Source organism: Plectrocnemia conspersa, unplaced genomic scaffold (assembly GCF_051122295.1).
Source record: "Plectrocnemia conspersa isolate PC_06_02 unplaced genomic scaffold, ASM5112229v1 ptg000007l, whole genome shotgun sequence".
NCBI lineage: Eukaryota > Metazoa > Arthropoda > Insecta > Trichoptera > Polycentropodidae > Plectrocnemia > Plectrocnemia conspersa.
The window spans coordinates 6,735,827-6,761,937 of record NW_028277171.1 but is presented as its reverse complement, the minus strand read 5'-3'; the positions used below and the strand labels follow the sequence as shown (position 1 = coordinate 6,761,937).

Sequence of the window (26,111 nt, the reverse complement as noted above, 5' to 3'; positions counted from 1 at the left end):
TGAACTTCCTACACAAATTTAAAAAAATACTATGAATAATTGTGGTTAGAAATGTTACACATATTCAAAAAAATTAAGCCAGAATGCAAAAGGAAACCACTACAAGAAATCATTAAGTACACTTTGGTATTTAAGCTTAGGAAATGCGAAAAATAATAAATTACTGTTTTATAATATAATAATATACTTTTAATGATAATACAGATAAACTTTATATAATTAAGGTATACCAATGTAGATATTATATGTCAACGAAATGTGCGTTATACAAACATCTTAAAAATACGTATAGGAATTGAAACATGTCACATAAATAATTCAAAAGATTAAAAGCGTGTGTAGTGTTATTATGTATAATAATTTTAATTTACATGCTATACTAGCAGAACATTGACGGCTTAATCTGTATTTATCGCATTTTTTAATCACAGTGTGCGGTCACGATGATTTATCCACGAAGGGAATAAAAGTGGCAATTACAATTTTAACTTCACCCTGTATATTTGTGTGTGTTATATGATAAACTGGATAGGCGGTATCGCTGTGCATATTAAATTTACAGCTTACACGGTTCACCTGAAATTGAGAAGAAAAAATGTTACATTTTTCCATAACGAATACATTATGCAAATATGTCATGGTGTATTAATAATCAAATTAATTTAGTAAACATTTTTTTATGGTGAATATATATTTTTAAATTAGATTCAATATATTAAGTATAAATAACTTTATTTAAAATATGCCTTCAAATGTAAGTTATCAATTGTCAAAGCTGACTGAAGATATTGAATTGAAAAATTAAATTTTATTAAAATATAAAAAAAAACATTTTATAATATTTTCTTGTTATGAAAATGCTCAAGCACATCTTGCTGTAGAGGCATGAATTTATTTTCTTATTAACTCCAGATTCTAGCTAAGTAAATAGTTTGAATATTTAGATTATGTACTTTTTTATTTCACTTTGAAATAAAGTTTTTGTGATCGTGCCTTAATTTATCTTATGCTTTTATTAACCTTTTTTTGTAAACTAAAATATGTTTATTAAATTGAATGAACTTATTTTTATTATAGTAATAAACAGTTATAATAAATAGCATGCTTTGATCTTTATCATTAGTTTTTTCAATTAGGTTTTGTTTTATTGATATCAGTTATTTATTTATTGAATTTTCTTTACAATAAATCTTTCTTGTCACTATTTTAGATGCTCACTATGTATGAATCATTTAATCTTGTTATTTAAACCACGTAAAATTGCAGCTTAAAGATGACACTTGAATTTTTATTAAATTAAAATTGAAGAACATAACTGTCTGATTGTTTTTCATATTATTCACATTTTTTTTTATTTATTGAACATATATTTTACAATGATAAATCAGTTCAAAAACTTTGGTTCGTATCAGACGATTAGTCAAGTTTGTAATTGCGGTGATTTATTTTTTCGCCACTGCTTTTTTTAATATTTACTTTGAATTAATTAAATAAGTTGTAGAAAAAGTTTTTGAGCAACGTTATTATATGTAAGCCTTCTCGGTTACGGTGAGTAAATAATTAATATCCTTCTTAATTGTTTCATTATTAGATAGGGTATAATTTCGTCATCTAATCGTTAAACCGAACTCGACTACACTCTTGAAACCCTTCTAATCGGCTCTCTCATAGTCAAAGACGATCTCAGGGTCAACCTCGGCCTCACATTTCAGTGTGTAAAACTCAGGAAGGTGATTTAAGGTCAGTGCTTAATTTACATAAAATAAAACTTTACTGAATATTGAGTTTTATAGGTTAAAATTTAAAATTCCGATAGACCGTTAACATTAGTTTCGGTAGTATAAAACTTTTGCAACTTCTGCTACATACTTTTCTTGGCTTACCGATTCAATAACTTAATTTATATTTTGAAGTTTGTAATAAAAAAACAATGACTAGTTTTACATATAAATATAAGTGTTATAGTTGATTTTTAAAGTTTGCTACTGTCGGGTACATCAACTGAATCCAGGCCCTGGCTACCAGTAATTACTTCCTCTTACACAGTTCGTCTGAGGACCTACCCACCGATACTTAGTCCGAGAAACTGCTGGCATCTATACTTGAACATACATATCAGATTTCAAGGCATCTGAACTTCAAGAGCCCTCCAACTCTCTCTTCGCATATACTGGTCCAGCTCGAGATCCGAAATCCAGGGCGACCCACTTTGGAGACGCCTGCAGCCCACTTACGCACCCACAGACAACACTGTTCAATCGTTGCTCAACAAACAATTTATCATTAACAAAATAAAGACTTTGAAATCTATGACCTGGACAGTATTATAAATTGTATAATATATCAAATATTTGGCATAAAACTACTTTTTGTTTGGAAAGGACGCGCTAGACAATACTTGTTTTTCGACTCGGTTGTAAAAACACAAGTGGCGTGAAATATTGATTCTTACGAAACAGTTATATTAAATATAATAATCAACTTCCATTATCTTAGAGAATAAAAGGTGAAAATACTGTTTTATGTATATAATTTTTTGTGTTTTTCGAATGGAAAAATCTATAGACTTTTGCTTCAATACCTATTTTTATTTTCTTATTCCCAGGTGCTGTTAGTATTAAAAATTAAAATATAAAGGTTCAATAAGGATTTCTTATTCTGAAATACATTATTTGTTTTGCATTATCATATATTCTACAAATGTTATGCATATTTTATGATGTGTTACTGCAGCCTCTGATCCGAGTTTAAACGTAAATTGCACTTGAACTAATAATTTAAAAGGGTTAATAATTACAAATAGGTAGATATGCTTACGAATAAATCTGTTATATGATGTACAAAAAAATAACAATCACGATTTTCTGACAGCTGTTATTGCACATAGGACGATACACAGGATTGGCGAGGATAATTAGTATTTTGACATTTAAAATGCATCGTGGAAAATATATTCTTTATTTTAACATATCCTAATATATGTATAATGGTTAGTTATGTACTATTTTCTAATTTATGTAACATTCCACATTGAATTTAATCGATCAAACTATTTTTAGGCCTGATTTAGTATTCGATTCTAGGATTAAATATACGTTTCACCGAATTTATTTATACACCACAAATATATTGGCCACATAAACTTTTCTGACAACATAATATATTTATTTTCAAAACATATAGAATCCTTCTATAAGAAATAGCATTTTACAAATAAGTTCGAAATTACCTGATTTTTTCATGCTCCCTAGTTTTTATATTTTTATATCCAGGTAGCGTACTTTACTCATATAAAATTACGCACAACGCGGAGTTTTTTTTATCAAGCGCATAAATCATTTCATGCATATTTAATCAATAGCTCCGTGTTTTCCTCCAATAAAAAGTTCATATGAATTATCAATGAGACATTTATCTTTTAAGTTGCTGCGAGCAACCGTTTGGCTGCCACTGGTTTCCACATGAATTTCCTGCTCCAATTAAGCGGTGATGAGCTGATTTGTAATCTGCGCAAACCGCCGTGTTTTGCCTTTATATAATACGGTGGGTGCACGCCATTTTGCCCCTCCGGCACTTAAACGGTTATGAAATTTTACAAGGCAACCAAGGTAAAAAAGTGTAAGATGTTATTCCAGTTTTCAATTAGCAGGGCTCCCGGTTTCAATTCCGAGCTCAGACTCTGGCTTCATTTGAATAATTTTGCCTTATCCCTCTCTTTCAGGTGTTTTTCGACTTAGTTTTATTTTTGGTTCAAAAACGTACATGTCGATGCTCTGAGAATCGATGGGCTTTTTGCGCTGGTGCCTTTTTTCTCCCGCTTCTATGAAGGATCCGAGAAAAGGTTTCGATTTAGATGGAAATTAGAATCAACAAAAACATGAATTGATTTTCATTTTTATTTATTAGTGTATGTTGCTTTATGCAATGTCAAAAAAGTATTTTATTTAACTAGCGATTACATAAATCATTATATTTTAATTTAAAAAAATATACAAGGCATTAATGTAATATGAGAACTGCGTTAATAATAATAATTATTATATTAAATAAAATGTTTCTAATAATGTTAACATTTCAGCATTAAATTATCATTAGATGCACTTGATTAGAATAAGGATTTATTATATATAATTTTCCTAATTGAAACCCTACGTAAAGATTGTTTTTCTAAAAAATATTTAAAAAATGAAAATGAATGCATTATTTTGTTTATTGATTCTGGTAACCAATGGAATTAAGTGAAAAAACAAAGTGTGACTGTTGTTAATAAAAATATTTTTTGTTAATTTTACATGTGGGTTTGTTCGATTTGACTATACATTAATATTCGAATTGCAAATAACTTGGGTAAGTTTTATTTATAATAATATAATATATACATAATTTATGTGAGGATCAGTAGTATAAATTAAATTATCTGTAAAGGAAAATATAAACATAATTTTCGTAATGAAATCTTCAAGTTTTAATTTTCATACAGGCTCAGAAATATTTAATTCCTATACATGAAAATTATTATTGGTTTTGAGAAATAATTTAAAAGAAAAGGAGCTTTATGCGATAGTTACTAATATAATTAACCATTATATTGTAATAAATATGTAATTGTCCCGTGATGTTGGACATGCGCGTTTGACTTTCTCATACTAACATCGTATGTATTCATGGTGACAAAGCGTCGTAAAAAAATAGTATACAAGTGGGTAAAAGCCGTAAAAAAAATAGTATATAATTGCGTATTTAATTTAAATAAATAAAGCTCAACATCGTATCAAAATATCATCATTAAAGTCGTTTCATTGCGAGTGTGAAAATATCTTATCTATTGTATATACATACATTAAAGTATTTATACTAACTTTTGTTCTATGCGATCATTTTTTCTTAAGAATGGCTAAATTTAAGTTATTTATTTTAGAGCAAACTATGTATATTCTGTATAAAACATACTTATCAGTAATGAAATAAACAGTTAGTACATATCATATTTTGGCATAAGATAAATAATAGAAATGCAATCAAAAACACAACTATACTTATACTATAATTAACTTAATTTTTCTATCATGTATCATAAAAAAATTATAAACGTGCATAATCACACTTATATTTGTTTAAATAAAAATATAAATTCTAATTATATAAATGTAAAAATAATAACCATTTGAGTGCCATACATTTTTTTGCCAACAATTTCTTCACTATGTTACATTTTTTCTTATTATTTCTTAGACTTTAGTATTAGATTGCATATGCAAACATTTTTTTGTACATAGAAATATAATAATTACGTCATAAAAAAAAAGTTTATTTTACCTATTCTTCATATTTATGCTGGCCTTACACATATTCCGTACATACCTTTTTTTACATCTGATACAACTAAGGTTACATCTTTTTATAGGTTCTTTATTTTAGGAACCGCATACAAAACATCTTCGCAAAATACGATATGGTAATGTTTCCAACCCTCTTAATTTATAGTTGGAATAGGTGGTAGATTATTAATTTGTAATCATTCTTGCTTAATTTTTTCAATTATACTTAATGTAAATTAAAGAAGTATCATACATGTATTTATAAATGATATATGCATTTAGGATCATACGGGAAAAAATGTTGACGGTTACTTTTTCCAATATTTTAGTGAGTATAGAGAATTATATCAAATACATTTCACCTCCCTCACCAAAAATAGATTTGCATATCGATTAGTGTTTTATACCAGGTGATTCAAAAAATAAAGAGGGTGGCTAATGATATATATCGAAATTTCCTGAACTTCATTGAACCCGGAAGTTGCAAATGTGGCAATTTCTTTTCTTTCTGAACTTTCGATGAGATCTAAAACTCTAGGTCTATTACGAATAGTAGCAATAAAACTATCTTTAGATTCATATTCCATTCGCAAAATCTTTCAGCAAATCTTCATCATTTTTAAATGTTTCAGTCGTTTTGTTATCTTGGATAAAAAAAAAAGTACATTTTAATTATTTATTGCTAGCATTGTAAATTAAAATTTAAGTAAAAAACAATATATATCCGTAGTTAAATATATTTTTAGCCTAAAACTGTCATTAGATACTGACGTAACATGCTTCTAGTAATTTTGACATGTGCACCAACGAGTGCGAATGCGCTGCTTGGCACTCAAATGGTTAAATATTTAATATATTATCAGTAACATAATAAAAAAAATGAAATTGTTTCAGTTATATATGTTTGTATATATATATGTTACCCAATAAATATTTAATATGCAAAGATAACGATTTATCTAGAATAATAATTCTCAAAGTACTGCTTTTAAAATTACACTTTTTCATCGAGAAAGTATGTGAAAACCACCTATATATGTGTAAATACATATAATTTTCAATTCCAAGATATTATCTATGCAATTAAAAATACGAAACATTGTTACATAATTATATAGTTAAAATAAACGAGCTAAAAATATTTTATTTTTATTTTCTCGTAGTTAAAAATTCAAACAATAGTAAAATATGAAATTTTACCATAAGTTAAATTTGTGTATTAAACACTTTTTGTATAAGTGTTCAAATATTGTTTTCATATACATATATATTTTATAATAAATAAATATACATTTTATTTTTAGGTCAATAATCATATTTCTATTTTTGAAATTAACTTAGGGATATTTTTCAATAATCCAAAATCTTCTCAAATATTTTTCTTAGAATATTATTATTGCTTTTGTCCTCGGAATCAATAAACAAAATATTTAATTTCTTAAATTCGCAGATATCGTCCTGAAAATATACATAAATGTATAAATACGTATATTATAATATAAATTCTCAATTTCAACAACCTAAAAAAATCGCACATATATTAGCCCATTGTAATAATAAAGTAATAATTAAAATTTAATACTTTTATTTGTAAATAAAAATATTATTTAATTAAATATTATATGTTTTATATTCAGTATATGTGTATGTATAAATATAAAGGTCAAACTTTTAATTTAGTCAGAAAAAATCCATCCATCACTCAACTTGACTCATAGGCGTAATTAATCTAAAGTTTTAGCAACATATTGTCCACACATGTCAAACATACAATGTTTCAACTCTATTGTATATATTATTATATATTATATTGAGGCGCTTAATATAAACAATAAGTTATATTGTAATTATATTTTAACCGCGATACTTTTTTCTTCCCAATAAAACACTGTATATCGAAACTATTTTCACATGCCGAACGCATTATTTTCTACTCAAACACTTTTGCCATATCTGACTTGTGTTTTTCCGTTTCAGAAAGCTCATCAAAAAGCTATGATCGTTTGAACGCCAACCAGCCGCTTCCAGTGAGGTCAGTGAGATTTTTTCTTATTCAATATACGTCTCCGATGTGTGTATTATATTATGTGTGCTAAAAAAATAATCTCAATTTATCAGCATTAAACCGGCAGTTACAAGACGGCCATAAAAGAAAGTTACAGGTCTTTTACGTTGCCCTCAGGTCGTTATATAATCGTTACAGTTAATATATTGCGCCCTGTTTGCACTACATTAAATCCATTCACGGTTTCGTCATGTCTTAAATTCAAATTTATTTTATATGTGAAACATCTTCGCGCCTTTGAATATATATATAAAAAAATATCAAACATTTACTTATTTTTATCATAAATTGCCGTATTTTATTAAATGCTTAAACAAATTTTAGATATAATGCAAATAGCTTTGATAAATAATTGTGCAATACCGATTCGTGATTTATACGTTATTTTAAGTACAAATTAATATTATTTTAGCCGTACAAATTGTGCGATAATTTATATAAATATGAAATGTATATATGTACATACATACGTTGATGAATAGTTCACGCCATAGCTCTTTGTTGTGAGACATCTTCGTATTGGGACTTATGTATTGAAAGTGGCGGATGGGCTTAACCAGCATTTGACGATTAAAATAAAAAATCCAGATTCAATGGCCTGTATTTCTCGATTCATACTTGATCAATTTTTGCAATTTTAGTAAGTCTTCATATTTAAACTGAAGCACAGTCTGAATTTATATAGAATCCGTTGTCTCCCATGTTTCTAAGGACTATAGAGAATCTCACAAGATTACCCACTTTAAAGTAATATTTTATACAAAGACGTTTATTAGACTTTATATTTTTTTTGAGGACGAAATAGCACAGTCTTTTATGTCTCAGACTAATAACTCCAAAGTAGCGAGTTCAAGGCTTAGCGGCGATATTCGAGTTTTTCTTGATAAAAAATTCGCCATTAATAAACACTGGCCCCAGCTGCAGTGGCGTTTATTGATTATGTGAGGATCTTATTCTTGAAACTCAAAAATGATCATTGATCAACTATGAGTTTCTGACTTGATTTGAACACGCCACACGCAAAACATTACTTTAACCCTTAGGGGTGTGACTTAGCAGCCAGAATGACGAAGGTGGAAATTAGTAATAATTTATTAGTTTATACTACATATACATATATTGCGGGTTAATATGATGGGCGAATATCGTTTTCTCCGAGCAGTGGTGGAGAAGCTGGCGCAGGGATGATGTCCGCGGTCTTCTAGATGGCAGATACTGTTTCTGGTGGTCAGTTCCTCTTGTTGCGATGATCGTATTCGAGATTCTCTAGAATCTAGCCTCATTGAAGACCAGCATTATGTATTCAGGGCTGCAAAGCTTGCTGACCAACCACAATCAACCAGTGATTATCCAGCCAATCGTTGCACTCACATCTTAGAGCAACGAAATATTATCAATCTAGAACTATATCTACATAACATACATCTCGATAAAATAAGTTTTTTAACAGTATTCTATTGAACATTTTAAATCTATGAATTTTAGATTAATATTTTCTTTGATTAAATATCCATTTACATTAATAAAATGTTCTTTACTAAATATATTTTTGTATTTATACTGTCACCCACACAGTACATGAATAAATCGTGAGCAAATATTTGCATATAACAAGAATTATTAATGAAACACTTTATGTCATTCATATATAATACAAATAATAATGGTTCTGATTGAATAGAAAACATAAAAAATGCTTTTATTTGATAGTTTGTTCTCGGTTTTTTTATTTTTCATACATTGTAAGTATTAATTTAATAGATTTATTATTTATAATTTATTTAAAAGATATAAATATTTTGAAATAAATTGTTTTTAAATTGACCCAAACACTTTTTGACTAACTGCATATTTCTCATTTTTACATTCAAAAGTATTCAAAATTCCCAATGCATCCTTGAGATATACGACTTGAAAGAATAAGGTTTTTGATACTAGCTTTCATTTTGACTTCAGCATGAGTTCGATACACACCTACCTCTGTATCTTCACGCTCGAATGCACTGTACTGCACTTGACGTTGCAATCAAAAGATTTGCATATTTTAACATGTTCCGGCGTCGAGTAGCTCAACGTACTACATTTATACAGTGCATTGGATAAGCCTGCAGCAAAAGAACACCTATGTGTAATATCTCAGATATCTTCGTATTCAATGACATACAATTGATTTTAAATAATTAAAATACTATCCGAAGTTATTTGGTATATAAGTGTATACGATAATATAAGTTTATTGTCTTATTCAATATTTAACCTGTATATTATCAATTCAAACTAAATAATATTTAAACATTTGACCCATAAATTATATGTGTTTCAAGTTAACCTATATAGGACACCTTGAGACTGAACTCGGAATAAAAATATTCAAAATATTACGTTTGTGTCATGAGAAATATTCGAGAAAGAACGCGTCCTTTAATATTCCACCGAAGACCCATTTCTAAAGCGTTATAAATAGACCCAAACACGTATAACGTTTCTCGGGATGCATTTTTATGATTTATCATCTACATAAGAAACGCATTTCGTTTTATATATGTAAGTATATACATATGTATATAAATCTTTTAGATATATAGCGTTTCTGTTCATAACGTGTCAGATACGCTTTTCAAAGCCAAAAGAAGATACGTTTCCTATACGTTGAGCTTTTTCACGAACCATTAATAAATCACAAAAATGTTGCTACAAAAATGTAAATACTAGTCGATAAAATATATGCGAATTTTGGTACGATTTAAATATTGTGTATGTACTTCACTAAACACAATTCTCACTTAATGGAATATTTTAAATATTTTATACAAGAATTAGTTTCCGTAGAGATTCGAGTCGAGTTCACATACCAATTTAACTTTAGTCATGTTAAAAGGTTTTAAGAAACATATGTAAAAATAACAATCTATTAATGAATGAAGATCGCAAGATCTCACTGCTCTGAAATTACAAATGTCATTAGGCTACTCAGTAAGGGCAAGCTAAAAACATTTATCAAAGCAGCTACAAAATAAATTACGTAGAGCAAATTAATGCCTACCATTACCAATGTTTTTGTCAAAGCTTGCATTAATGAATATTAAGGAAATTAAAATCCTTAGTTAAGAATATAAATAGAACAAAATTTAGATTATTATTCAATATATATGCTATCGCCATGTTGTTTATATATAGGCTTATATGCAATACATCATTTTTTTGTAAAAATTAAAAATTATTTAATTCACTCAAAAAAATGTAGCACTAAAGCAATTAACATTGTTGTCGAAATTGTCGCAATAAATTTTTTATTAATAATAATTGTTGCAGGGTATAGTTACCAGGATGTAAATTGACCCGTCGCGATCACGATGATGTTGTTGGTCTTGGAAATTCAGTGATTTTAACCGATGATTTCGTGCATTAGACTTGTTTCGTCGTGAATCAATTTAGGACGACACGGGTACAGTTTAAACTTTTCAAAATCACTGAAAATATCATTGTGTCTAGCAAGCTTATTCAGACGGTAAATGTGTTTTTGAGCGCAGTCACCTTGATTGCGGCAAGTGAGAATAAGGGACGCAATCGCCACTCTATGAGGGCATTCAATAGCCTGTAGCTTAAAATCGCAGAGCTTCGACGAATTGCCGACACCACCCCTGAGAAATTTTAAATATTGCTTTGTCTAAAATACAATTAATTGTATTTTAACGCTCCTTTCAAAGAGCGCTAGAAAAAATGTACCAACATTAATACAAATATATATAGCAATGTTTGTATGACACTTATGCATGAACATTTCATAAAACCAAATTTCAAACTGCTTTTTAACGTTTCTTGGAAACACTTTACCTCCTTAGAGTATTATCCAGAAGTCTGCGCCACTTAATCCTCTTGAGAACGACGCGACGATGCCAACGCGTTTGCTGTCTTAAATATCATCCATATTCACGAGATCAACACTTAGTTATTTTTTAGCGATAAAAGGGAAAGGGTTCAGGTCTGTCAAAAATATGCAGTAGACGGTGCACAAGTGGCTACACATTTAACTATATTCCTTTAGATATATTTCTGAAAAACTGGCATTAAACACCATAGATTTTTTTATTGCTTTCATTAAATTTAATAAATTATATTTTCCATTGATAATATATTTATAAAGCGTTCAGTTAATTTACTCTACTTTGATGTTCTGATATATATTGAGTAAACAAGCTTGAGAGTTCTATTTTATATTGGTTAAATTGAAAATATACCTTAAATGTTTGACTAAGCGGGTAAATAAATTGCCTAAAACTTTGTATCTTCAGTTTGGGTCTGAAACGTGATATTTCGACAGCTAATCTGTGGTAATGGATATACCTACATATATAAAGTATAAAAAATTTATTTGTGCGTATTATTAAAATATTTTAAATAGTATGTGTACGTGAGCAATAATATTTAACTGCCTAATTAATAAAAGTTCAAATTTGTACTACCTAATGTTGAATTAGAATCTATTTTAAGCATCTCTCTAATATTAATATTTAAAGCAAAGTATCACCATTATGATGTAAAGCGTGATAAAACATGATGAAATAAGATAAAATCTTAAGACGTCCGTCCTTAATATTATATTATATTAAATAAAATAATATTATAATTAATTGTGTCACGTTTGAGTATGACAAGGGTTCTATAACATAGATATTCTATTATAAATCGCCAATAGTTATAGTCATTCATATTTTGACAAATCACTAGTAGTTACAAAGGTATCTAGACTAAGTATGACGACATATAATGAAACTATTACAATTATATCACGATATATTAAATAATCTATTTATGTATTTCCAATTTATGTATGATTTATTTATATAATACTAGCTTACTTAAATAGCTTAAGTTATATTGATGATATTATCAAATTTCTTTTCTGTTTTACGATAAAATATTTTAGATGCTACATAATATTGATCGTGGAAGAAGCGTTTAATTTTAAAAATATTTTTGCTATATTAAGCAAGTATTTTTGTGACTTATTTATTGTCTTGTGGAACTGAAACAAAATGATTTAAATTTAACGATTCTGTTTTGCAGATTTTTAAGCGTTCTACTGTACTATTATTGGATTTAATATTTTAAGGAACATAATATATCAACCAACAATTTAGATTTATTTGTGCTGTAAATTAAGGTTTCTAGCACAATATTAGTATACTTTTTTAACCTACAGAAATATGTTAATATATTTATTATAAAATATTGCCATAAGCATCATTGTCAACTTATTTTAAATATTATTTTAATGAAAAATAGGAATATACCTAAATCGAATCGAGTCCATTGTCGAATTTTTACACAAAAGGATTAATTAAAAAAAATATTCTCCCAATCCGCAAACAATGAAAATCCGCTCGCATCCTGGTTTCATCTCTCGGATAATTCGATTTAATGCCCAATTTGACATGCTCATCGAGCGCTGTCGGGCTAGATTTAACGGTGCCATATTTTTTACAACACGCGAATATTTTTAAATATTTTTTGCCCACCGGTTGTCCGAATTGACAAATTGTCACGTCGCCGGTCACCAAACTCGTGCGTGAAATGCGAATTTAACCCTCTATTCACTTCGACATTCAATAGTCACGATATACATGAAAGATTCACTTTGTATTGAAATAATATAAAAAAATCTTTATAGTAAAGTTGAGTATCTGTTCTTTGATGTATATAATGTTTGTATCCATCACTGTTTTTTTACTGTATTGAACAGTTTTTAGCATACCTATTAGTGTGATATTGTGTTTTTAGATCTTTGAATAATGTGTAAAACTATATTGATCGGTTTAATCCCTTAATCATTTCTATATTTTACGTATAACCCTAACAAAATCAAAAATTTACATAAAAATATGTCAACTTATATATCGTGGGAATTAGAGTCACCAATTCGAGTAATCGAGTACTCGATACTCGAGTATTTTTGTCTATTTTTCAAGTACTTGATAATCGAGTATTTTGAAAATTACTCGATTATTACTCGAAATTAAAAAATTTTGAAATATATCAGAAACAAAAATAACTTTAACTCGGTCCGGTAAAGGTTAACGTCTTGCTTTTATTTGGCGTTTATGCCCGAAGTCCCGAGTTAGAGCGGTTACTATCAGGTATAATTTTTTCATAGTTCCATAGTTGCATAGTTCCGGTCGTCGGCTATGTTAGTGGGTACGACGGAGAAATTTCTTTTGTGTTTTCTGTTTGACAGTCCCGACTTATCTAATTTATGGCAATGAACAATATGAAATATCAACAAAAAAAAATTTTAGGTTTTATGACTATACAGTTGTAGCGTAAAGTGTTGTAAATTGTTTATACTGATCCCTCAGCTTAAAATATAAATCAAAACAATTGTGTGTTTTAAAGGCATTTAAAGTAAAGTCAGTTCTTTGCGAACCGTTTAGCTCTAGAGTGAAAGGGATTCACCCAAATACATCTTCGAAGGATATAGATTTAAATTCTTTGCATTAATCAGATGGAGTAGAATATTGTATATTGTTAAAAAAAAAAATCTATTCAAGAAGAATTACAAAATGCTATTTTGTCAATAGTCGAAGGAAATAAGAGAAAAGCAGAGAAGGGAATGAAAGAAGAGAACATAAAAAGAGAGTTCAAAAAATTTTATATCTATAAAAAGCAAACAGATATAAATTAGAAGCCTTATCCAACGCGTTAATGACAATAAGACTAACATCAACAGCAACGGAAAGGGTTTTTTCCATAACGGGAATAATAAAACCAAAGGTTAGCAGTAATATTAAATTCGAGACACTTTTTGCATTATTGTTTTTAAAAAGTATGTTCGTGAAGTTAAAATAATTGTAAAAATTACCATATCAAGTATTTTATTTATTTATTTATATGTGCACGAATTTGAATACTAGCTATTTTGGTACATTTGGTAAATACTCGAAAGTACTCGAGTACTCGAGTAGTTGATGGTTCGAGTAATTGGAGACTCTAGTGGGAATCAACGAGTAAACCATCGGCATTTTTGAAATGGACTCCAAGAAAAAACTGTTAAAAGCGCCGTAAACCAATGTCATTAGTGGAAAACGGCACAATTTTTTTTTTAATTCTATATATTAACAAAGGACAGCACATTACGATTATTTTTTATACTTTACTAATGAAGCTATACATAAAAAAATCTAGTATAATAACATATTAAATTACACCCTCAAATATTCGCAATTAACTGTTGCATTGAAAAGTGGGCATGTTACACTTCTATTCGAAACTCACTTCTAACAATACCATCATAAAAAACTTTTACTTCAATTTAATCACAAGAAAAATTATTTTAACTCGAAACCATGTAGAGCCTCGCCGACCATTAAGACGGAAAAGACCGAGAAAGCAGCCGCTTCTCTTTTCACGTCAACCCTGGTCTAGCTCCAATTTCCGGAATACAGATTTCAGTTCGATCTTCGGATACGACTGGATCATTTAGATACAGACAAAACTACTAAAATAGCATGTATATAAAACTAAAATTATACACTCTCACTAGAAATAGCTGTACAATAATCATTTATATTTTTTATATAGAAGACAAAGTTAATTATCCTGACACACAAGTCGGATTTGTTTAGATTTCATTTTTTAAATTATTTATAGTTTTATTTTTAAAGTTTATGCAAGTACTAACATAATATATGAAAATAAAATTACTTTTAAATATATTAAATTGTATTTAAAAAAAAATTCTCGTAACCTTGACATTTGCACTGATTAAAAATTAAAATCAATACACACACTTGAATCACTGTATATAGTACTTGTTAGAAGTCAAATGGAATATAATTATCCTATCTGGTTACTAAATTATAATATTCATCATTAATTACTACATAGAACGCCTTCAAATTAATCCTTACATACATATATAATATTATACTAGCATAAATCAGATTTAATTCTTAGCTATTTAATTATATGAATTTCCCATTTACGAACATACATTGGCTTGAAGTTCTAATTTACTAAATAATATTAATAATATTACTAAATAATTTTATAAATACGTTCTATTTTTAGGATCAGCTACGAAAAAAATTGAAGACATTATTATGATACTATACAAAATATTAAAACATGTGCTTCTTTTTAGTTCGAAATGAATGATATCATATTAATAAATGTCTAAATAATTATATTAGAATATAATAACTGTCAGTTTCATAAATTAAATCACTCTTCTATTCTTAATTAAAAATGTTAACTCATGCTATTAAATTATAAAAGTGCCACTTCGGCTTGTGATAAAACGTTCCATATTTCGAATAAAAAACGGGTTTCTTATTTAAGTTAGTACACCACCGTGGGAAACATTTTACCAGATTAAGTTGCAAAGTATCGTTAATTAAATGATAATATAGATTAAAAATATACCGTTCGTAAACTACTTTAGCGGCAAACAGCAGTTTGTTTCAAATAAACTCATCATCTTTCTGTAATTAGACGTCCCACCAAAAAGGGGTGGACAACAAAATCTCACATAAAAGTGACTATGGATATAAATATAAGGACGCGGGCAAACAATTACCAATTTTCCTCACACACTGTATCTAAAAATATCTGAATCTTCTCTGAGACTTATTCAACTGTATTTACACTTGAACTTTCACTCCAGAAATCAAGTCATCGTGGTTTTAAGAGCTCTCTAGCTTGAACAAGAGGAGGCCTACATAATCTTAGACCACCGCTTCTTTCTTCGCATTTACACGTTCTAGTTACATAAAATAGATTTTTACTTGCAATAAGTACAGCTATTAGACTTTTTTACTATCTGATTGATAATATTATATTAACTTGTTCTGATCAAAGTATTGACGCATTGTGTTGTAACTATTATTGTTATGTAAATATGTATATATTTTTCTATGTTTTAAGACTGTGCATTGTTTTTTTCTGTTTAGTGCATTGGCGTGAAACTGTTGTGCCCTGCACATGTATTTAAATGAATTTTTGGTAAAGCAAAACTAATATTTTTTTGTCATTTAGTAAGAGAAATATTTTACGAAAGTATTAAGAAATTTTGATTAGGAGTTTTGTGGCCATTTAGTGAATAAAAGTGAAGATGTTTAACAGCGTTTGATACATAGAACATTTTGGGCAAACTAGAATCAAAGATTTGCCAATTACCTATACATTCATATATTGTTAGAACTTTTTGGAAAGTGATCCGATTGATTATTTATTCTAGCGTAGGATACATATATTACTTACAAGTAACGAAATTATTATTAAAAAAATTAGATCATTTTTATCCAAATTAATGAGATATAATTTAAACAGCATATATCAATTTATATTTACCATAAAAAAAATCAATGGGGTTTTTTTATTATTCTATACATATATGAGCTTTAGTAGCTAAATATTAGGGATTTTTTACACCTTATATATATATGACTTAGATAGACTTAAATTAATTTTTATAATATTTATACGTTAAATTTAAAAAAGTCTGATAAAGCTTAGCTGTGATGATAAGTTTAAATCCAGTTATTTCATGTATTAGTTACCGACTATCAACAAGTCTGTTTTATCGGTTAAAATACGCGATAAATGAAAGAAACCCCATTATCTATAGAAAAATACGGCTGTTACCCTGAATTTATTACTAAAGCAAAATATTATTAATTATAAAAGTTAATTTAATTAATTTATGTTACGTAGAAAAAATAATTATTTGTAAAATAGGAATATGGCGGCTTGCCAGGATAGTTAAATTATAATTAAATTGAATCTTTAGAAAGTGTACCTATAGATATAATTCATATATAGTACCGTAAAATTTTATTTCACTAAAAAACTGGAACTCAAACAAGAGAAATGATTTTATTGCTAGTGAGCAAGATATCTAATATTTTAATGTTAGAATTTTGAGAAGATAAAGTGGCAGGTGTAAAATATTTTTTTTTTTTATCTTTGATAGATGGTAAAGTATGTTTTGACAGAACCCCAGATTTTTTTAAAAATATCCAGTGTTAAGACACTGGCAAATTGTTAAGTATAGTTTTTTAATACTGGGATTCGCTAGTATAACTTTTGTAAACCCTAGAAATTCCTAAGATGCAAGAAATTTAAATCCCAAATTTAACGATTTTTTTATTTATGAATTTATGTTGTTTTCGCTTACGAAATCAATTGAAATTCATAATTATGTTGATATAAAATATACAATAAAATTATTTAAAAAATATCGTTAAATTTGGAATTTAAATTTCTTGCATCTCGGGAATTTCTAGGGTTCATAAAAGTCATAGTAGCGAATCCCAGGATTAAAAAAGCTATACTAAACAGTTTGCCTTTTGTATATTTGCAACTTTATCATAATAAAATACGAAAACTCTTATTTATTTCAAACATGATAAAATAGCAACTAAGTAAAACTTAAGTTTGTTTCACAAACTAGCCGCTTATTGGATTGTCACCATTCAAATGCAGAGCTTTTGAACTTGTGTATCCTAAAGGATGTTGGCTCTTTAGTACAACATTGCGGCCGACGGAGGGTTAAAAGCGCCCCAGCGACACCTCCCCCCTCCGTATAATATTAATAACAATAATAATATTTGCGTAATACGCCCCTGACAAATGGGGGTGTGTATGAGCCACGCGAAACCGTTGTTTACAATTTAATCGAGGCTCATAACGTACAACAACATTACGATGTTATATACGTACACGAAAACCTGCCGCGTGAATTCGTAAACATTTTCTTGTGTACGTTGTACAGTATTCAAATTTGACTTGGATTTAATCTCGCGTGCGGACGTCATTTGTTAACCTGTTAAACAACAAGGCCGGCGCACCTCGTAAAATGTGCATTATTAAAATTTAATGGCGCACCGCGGTTATTAAAATGTTATATAATGCATGCATATAGAACGAGGCTTTTTGAATTATAAATTAAAATATGCTAATTATAAAATATCGGACACTAAACGGGCAAATGCTTTATCGAAAACACAAGATATATTTAATGGGCTCAAATTGAATATTTGTGTATTAGTTACGCTTTAAAATAATGCATTAAAAGTGCTTTTAATGCCAGTTTACTATATTTTGCTATTATTAATACAATTTACATCCTGTGATATGCTATAATGGTACATTTTCAAAAGACTGTTTATTAAAATGTCTTTTGAAAATGTACCCGTTTAGTATTCATACTAGAAGCTTTTTTGATGTTAGTTTTTTCCAATGATTTAAAATACACATTTTGTCATTGTACAGTCAAATAATGACTTTATTTATTATATGTAGGTTCAAACGAAAAATAAAATATTTATTCATGTAACCACCACCCAAAAACGTATAAAGCACTTATTGAGATTGACGTATTGACAATGCGACAAAGACTTGTTGTATATACGGATTGTTAACACAAGCCAAACGACTTGTCAATAAGTGCTTTCGTACGTGATGATTAGGACTTGACGGTTTTTTAGAACCGGGTAATTAATACGAAAAGCATTTTTTTTTAAACCCGGTTTTATATATTATATTAGAATTCCTAAATGAAATTTTAATTAAACAGTTAGTATTTAAATTCATAACCGCCCTTGTAACAAATAAAACGAGATGAAATGGTCAGTATACATATATTATACATAGATATTATAGTTGTACTACACGAACTTGCCGATTTTCAGTCAGCTGAAGATCGATCGCGATTGAGAAAAGGTTTCACGTAATATTCAACCTCTTCGAGTGTTACCGAGCGTTCCAATTGCAACGGCGCCGACACGATTTTATTGCTTTTGCCGAGGATTTTTGACTTCTGAGAAGTGATAATTATTTTTGCGCCCTCCTATTGACCATGATTCGGTTTGAATATACTTTGACTAGCCTTTTACTTTTGAAGTTCATTTTATTATCGGTAAAGATAGCTATCATATTTTTTACATATAGTGTACTATCCAAATGCAGACAAACTAAGGTGCAATATGCGAGATGTGACGTCTGTCTGTAGTTTCTTTTTTGCTTATTTTTTCCCTGTTCCCAGTTTGAATTTTGTACTAGATCTAATAACAGCTCTAAAACTACAATTAGCTTAAGAATTTTTATGAGGTCAATTTGGATATTGGTAATTCGTGTACGTACGCGTGAGGACATGGCTGACGAGAGTGCGCTTTGGGCCAACGGAGTGGGACAACAACGGGGGGCTTAGGACCAATAAATTACGCGCGACATAAGACGGAAGCGGTCGGTGTCGCCTGAGCGACAATACCACAAGCTATTTCGGCGCGATGGCGGACGTTACTTCGAGAGGTTTGATTGCAAGTGCTGCGTCGAAGACTGGTTGCAGAGGTTCGAGATCCTCTGTGACATTAAGAATCGAGCGTCGACGCTTGCGATGTTTTTTATCGGGGATCGCGATGCGTCGATATGCCGAACTGAGCGCCGAAGAGAAGACCGACGTTAAAAGGATAAAGGCGGCGCTGAGAGGGATCCGTGCGCTCGAAGAACTTACGACGACGAAGTGCCGGAGATCTCCCCACTGATGGCCGTGTTCTGGTACAAACGCAGAGACGGGGTCTCCGGCGGCGGCGGCGGCGGCGGCGGCGGCGGCGGCATCCCCTAAAGAGTCCAGCACACAGAGAGGAAGCGGGCCGAGCGTCGAGATTCCATCCGGGAGACCGGATATTAGTGACGCCGAGTCCAGTCAGCTGTTCGAGCGAATGGCGCACGAGGCGAGTCACAGCGATCATCTCGCCAAACACGGTTGCAGTGGACAGGATGAACAGGCACGTTCTAGACCTGAGGGCGCTTCCTGGATCGAGCAGAGGTGATCAGAGTCAGCAGCTCGACCCGAATTGCAGTCAGGCGACGAACCCTCTGCGGAGCTGCAGCTTGGCTCCAGGCTTGATGAACGACGCGTAGCGAAAGAATCGAAAGAAGACGATCGGCCTCCTGAGCCACTAGACGACCAGAGAGGCTTAATGACTACGTCCTATATGGTCTTTAGATCAGGAGGGCATGTGAGGACAGGCCTGACAAGAGTGCGTTTTGGGCCAACGGAGCGGGACAACAACGGGGGGCTTAGGGCCGACAGATTACGCGCGAAGAAGGACGGTCTCGCCTGAGCGACAATACCACAGTACGGTTTGAGTTTTACATATATAAAGTTTTAGTTTTTGTATTTCTTAACTAGTTTTACGGTAAAAAAATTTTTCATTGCACTACTAAATTTTCACAAATATCACTGATTTCGTAAAACTTCAGTAATTTGCTTACTGCTTATAGCTTTCGCAAGTATCACAAAATTGTATTACTATTATAATTAGTAATACAAAGAAATATATATTTTTCAAGGTAGACATCTTTCATTGACCGTTACTGTATATTACTACAAATGGAAAAGTTGAAAACATATTATTTTACTTGCGCATTCCAAATAAATTATTTTTTAGCTATTAAAATATATATCTACTGATGAAAATGTACTTCGATATGATTTCACTAAAATACCATATTGTTTTTTTTAAGGTTTTATTTGAAGGAATTTTTGGCTAAAAATCATTTCAGCTTTTTTTAATATCATATTTTAAATAAAACTACTAGTATTAAATGTATTGCTCACCAAAAAGCTTACGTTATCATAAGTTAGTTATAAAAACAATTTCACGTTAAAAGGGTCTCGCAGATTACAGTTTAAAAAAGGCCAGACTTACACTATTTTTATATTATTATAACTTGACACGGGGCTGATTTCAAATACATATTTTGCATTGTACTGCTGTCGTTTAAGTTTGACATGGAAAAGCTGTATTGTAAAATATTTAAATTTAATCGATAAAATATATATTTTTTGCTTTGAATCACATATATTTTGTGTTCAAATTGTGTGCTTATTCATTTGAAAGTTTACTGTTCCAGTTGACCACGTTTCGTTGTTTCCGGTTCAAGTCCGAAATTAGAGAACTTTTAAACGAACTTAAATGAAGTGTGTATTCAACACATTGTCCGATCCAAATTAGTCATGGACTTAAAAATATGTATTTCGTTGAAATATTATTGCAATTAACATATTTAATTGATTATAATCCGGATCTAATGCCATTAATCCTTTATTTTAATAATTTTGGTTGATTTATTATGATACGCCTTATTTCTTCATATTTTTACAAATTAACTGGTTAATATTGAATATAAAATTTATTACAAAAATTCTTGAAAATATATAGTAGTACGTTGTATTACATAGCGTGTCTGTATTTTACATAAGGATGTAGTAAAATGCATATATTTTGCCACTTAGATAAATATATATTTATTACCAAGTTGAAAATATTGTATTTTTTTAATCGACTTCAAATTTTCTTTAAATAAATAAAATAAAATCATATATTTCCGGCTAAGAGGTATGTGCCACTCGGCCTATATCAGTGAAGTCAGTACAGTATCTATCGCAGTATTGTTGGCGTTTGCGACGCCTATTATGTCTATGTTTATCGACTTGTTGAATTTAAGCTATTTTTTTGTGTTGAATGTGTCATATATAGCTTAATTCTGAATGCCAAATCAATTTGAAACATTTTTATATATAATAAAAAAAATTATCTATGTAACATGACAGCCATTTTTGACATTTTTATGTATAGTGTTTAATGTACATATCACTCGATAAATTGACAACAAATATAATACAAAAAATTGACCTTGAATCATACATGAAAAAAACATTCAAACTATTGTATTATTGTATCGAAACGATCTACATACATCAAGGTTTATGTACGACGAAGCGGGAGGTTGTATTTTTAAATCTTAAGTTAGTAGACGTTACAAATGGGCTAACCGTTGGGGTGTACTATTCTATACCGCTGTCCTGCGGATAGTACATCAAAGCATAGTGCTAAAACGAGAGGGCGAGGAGCTACCATGTCGTAGATTTGCTTCGCTAAATTGGTGGCAATTTTTCAAGAAATACACTGAGAAATCTTCAATTTTTCTTAGATAAATGCTCCCAGATACGCGCCACATATCTATGATAAATGGATAGTGTTTTATACTACACGAACTACGAAAATTGTGTTATAAATTTAGTACGACTACATACATACAATAAATAAATTGTATTAAATAAATATATTTTAGATTTAATTAAATAAAATCAGAATTTGATTAGTAAGGAACAGCATAATCGAATTATTATTAGGTAACATTTCTTTTGAATTTCTAATAATCAAGTTATTATTATGTAAAAGTTCATATATTTCTTATAAAATAACTTTTTTGATTAAAAAGAAAAGAAAAAAAAATAATAACTATTAACTTGTAGACTTTTACTTGCATGTATGTATGTTTGTATATTAGTTGATTACTTGCCAACACAATTGTAATTGCATTTGCCTAAAAATATGTATCATACAATGAATATCGATTGCTTGAAAAGTAATAACGAAAGTGATAAGATAATTTATTATAAAAAAATATTTTTAATTGGTTCTAATATTTATTTTATTTGAGAATAGACATAGATAATAAACTTGTTTTTGATTCATAGTTACATATTATCGTTTTATAATAATTATGCTTTAACAAAAGTGGCATTTTTTATTGTTTAGTTTGGTATACCGTATAAAATACATTAATTTGAAGCTTTGAATTTAAAAAAAAAATTATATTATAATATAGTTATAGGTGTATATATACTTTATATAAATATTATAGATTGATTAAATATTTGTTTATTGATGAACTTTAAAATTTGATAGATAGATTTTAAAAAATGTTTGTACATATTATTTGTTAAATGATTTATAAATAAGCTGTGTCACTATCACTAAGTGAATCTAAATGTCAGTATTCTATATTATAGCAGTTAGTATACGTATTATCAAGCACGCAATATACAAATCTCAGTTAAATGATAAATATTTCGATGTTTCATTGCTTGAATATTCACATTTTATGTTCATTTTGATCGTAACGTTCGTTTATTTCAGTACATTTACTCCTCGAGCTTGTATTTTAATTATTTTTCAGTCAATAAAACCATATTGAAGCATTTATAAATATTCGTTTAGCTTGGAGTTATTAATAATTTAACCGTTTTGCAATTGATTAAACAAATACCAGTGTTTAATAACCTATTAAGCTTAATGCTTTTTTTACTATAGAAAAAATGTTAATCAGTAAAATGGTAATATGTACTTATTTGTTTTGTGTCTAATTATGGTATATAAATTTTAAATAGTTATTATAAAAAAAATACTATATGTGTACTTAGACACCCCAATTTTTAGGGATAGCTTAATTTTTAAGAAATGTGTTTTAAGACTAAAACTTGTAGATTTTTAAATCTAAAACAAGCTATTGATTTGTAAAAAACTCTTTTTTTAAATTTCAGTTGAAAGGACATTTCGGCTGTTTTCAGCCAATAATCTACCATAAACAATAGAAACATATCGTTTTGAATTAAATAAGATTGTTTATGTCCACAAATTATTACCCTATTTTATGTGTTCCGAGCACTTAAACTTATATAAAGGCTAAAATGTTATGTTTTGCGCCTGATAACTCATAAAAATTACTTGAAACTATTATTAAATTATTTATTTAGATATAAATATGATTTTTTTTCATTTAAATTTGTGATAAATTATATTTTTTTTGTCCAATAAGTATTTATGATATTTTGCCCAAAACTTAACTCAAATAATTGTTTGCTTATGATCAATTAGATGTTTGAAATATTAGGCTTAACATTAATGTATAAAGCCAAAAAACTTTATTAATAACTTAAAATACGTATTTTGAGTTTTTATTTATTTAGAAAAAATTCTGATTTTAAAATTAAAAAAATAGATTTTTTTAGATATTTTATATTTTGCAATTAAATCACAGTGTATCAAAAATAATACAAAAAACTATATCGCTCAAAGAATGTTCAAATTTATATTTTCAGCTCTTTCTATTAATCTATTTTATAGTTCTTTTAAAGTTCCCAAATATTAAGTTTTTTCAGCTACTTTTATCCCAAAATCTCACAAAAACCAATCTGATTTATCATTAATAAATACATTTTCACATAAATATTATTTGTATATGTGTATTAAATTAAAAACCTATGTATTAAAAATCACTGTAATTTAAACCTTAAGACTTGAAAATATTATGTTTTTATTTATGTATAAAATCTGATTTCTTAATTGAAAAAGGCTATATTTTTAAGACCTTTTTCTGTCCACAAATTTTCAGCCTAGACAGTAATTTTGATCACAAAATCTTATATATTAGGCTAAATATTATTGTTTTAAGCTTAAATCTCATATGACGGTGTTTTGCGTATTTAATTATTTAAAAAAAAAATGCTTTTACAATAAAAACACAATGCATTGAAAATATTACAAAAAATCTATGCAATCTATGAAACAAAGTTTATATTTATAGTTTTTAGCCTGTTATAAAAAAATATTCTATATTTAATCATAAAAATATAATACAAAATAAGATTTAATTGAGCAGTAATTAAAATTACTAAATTTATTAAAAATTATTTAAATAATATTTCTAAAATTAAGGCCCTAAAAATGATTTCGTGCTTTTAACTTACACTTAAATTGTAGTAATAACAACTTACGTATTAAAAGTAATATAAAAAATCATGGAGTTAACATGAGCTCATATTTATTATTTTCTTCCTCAAGTTCCACAAAATTGTTTTTTTGTACGTTTGTACATTAAATTGTATTTTTCATTGGACTTATTACAATAATTTTTAAAATAAATAACTTAATTTAATCTTAATTATTAACAAATACTAGACATTTACTTTGTTTAAGTATCTTTATAAAGTTTACATTATATTTTGCTTTAATAGTGTATCATTTAAAACGTATTATGCATACTTTTTTTGATAAATAAATTATATTAATAACTAATTTATACAAACATTTTAAATTCTTTATTGAATCTTTTCAGATAATAAAATAATATTCTATTATATAACAGAGTCTAACAATAAAATTATTTTAGAATTTTTACCTAAAATACATCTTTGTAAAAAACATACTTTTAATATCAATATTTAAGTTATATTTAAATAAGCCTAAATTTATTATCTAAAAAACAATATTCAACCATATTTTTAAATGTAAATTTTTACACTTTACTTTGTGCGAACAATTCTTAATCATGTCATGAAAATCTTATTTTTCCAAAATAACAAGTAATCAATATAAAGGGTCTCATGAAAATTTTACAATTTCTTTATCATTGTAAAAACTCTTAAAACACTCCAATATTATGTTCGAAAGATCTAATAAATTATTCAGTACTGAACTTCTTACAGTACCTGTACTTTTTGTACACCGTCACCTTAATAATAAATAAAAGCGTCATTTGTAAATAAATTAATTTTACATTTTCTTGACATGTTTTAAATGTCATTTATATTTTAAAAAATAAATAATAATTACGGGGTGTGATATAGGACGTTTTAGAATATCATGCGTACTATTCTCAAAGGTATAATTACTATTCTTTAAGGTCAAGTTATTGAGAGGTTAGGGTAAAAAAAATGATTGAAACATTAAATTTTGAGTGCAGCGTAACTTTAATTATTTTTTAGAAAAATGTATTTATTCAAGTTTATTAAATAATAATAATAATATATTTCTACGCGGCTAGCAAAATATTAGTAAAATAATTTTTTCGAGAACCGATTTTTCTTTAATTATATT

The 26,111-nt window shown here is 28.5% G+C and overlaps 1 protein-coding gene across 1 annotated transcript in view; it reads left to right on the top strand.

Moving 5' to 3' along the window:
* SPR (G protein-coupled sex peptide receptor) overlaps positions 1-26,111 on the top strand; it is a 263,731-nt gene that overhangs the window by 76,957 nt on the left and 160,663 nt on the right. Inside the window, exon 2 of the mRNA XM_088188918.1 lies at positions 7,296-7,350. The gene's annotated coding sequence lies outside the window, so the exon portion shown is untranslated. The remainder of the gene's footprint in view (positions 1-7,295; positions 7,351-26,111) is intronic.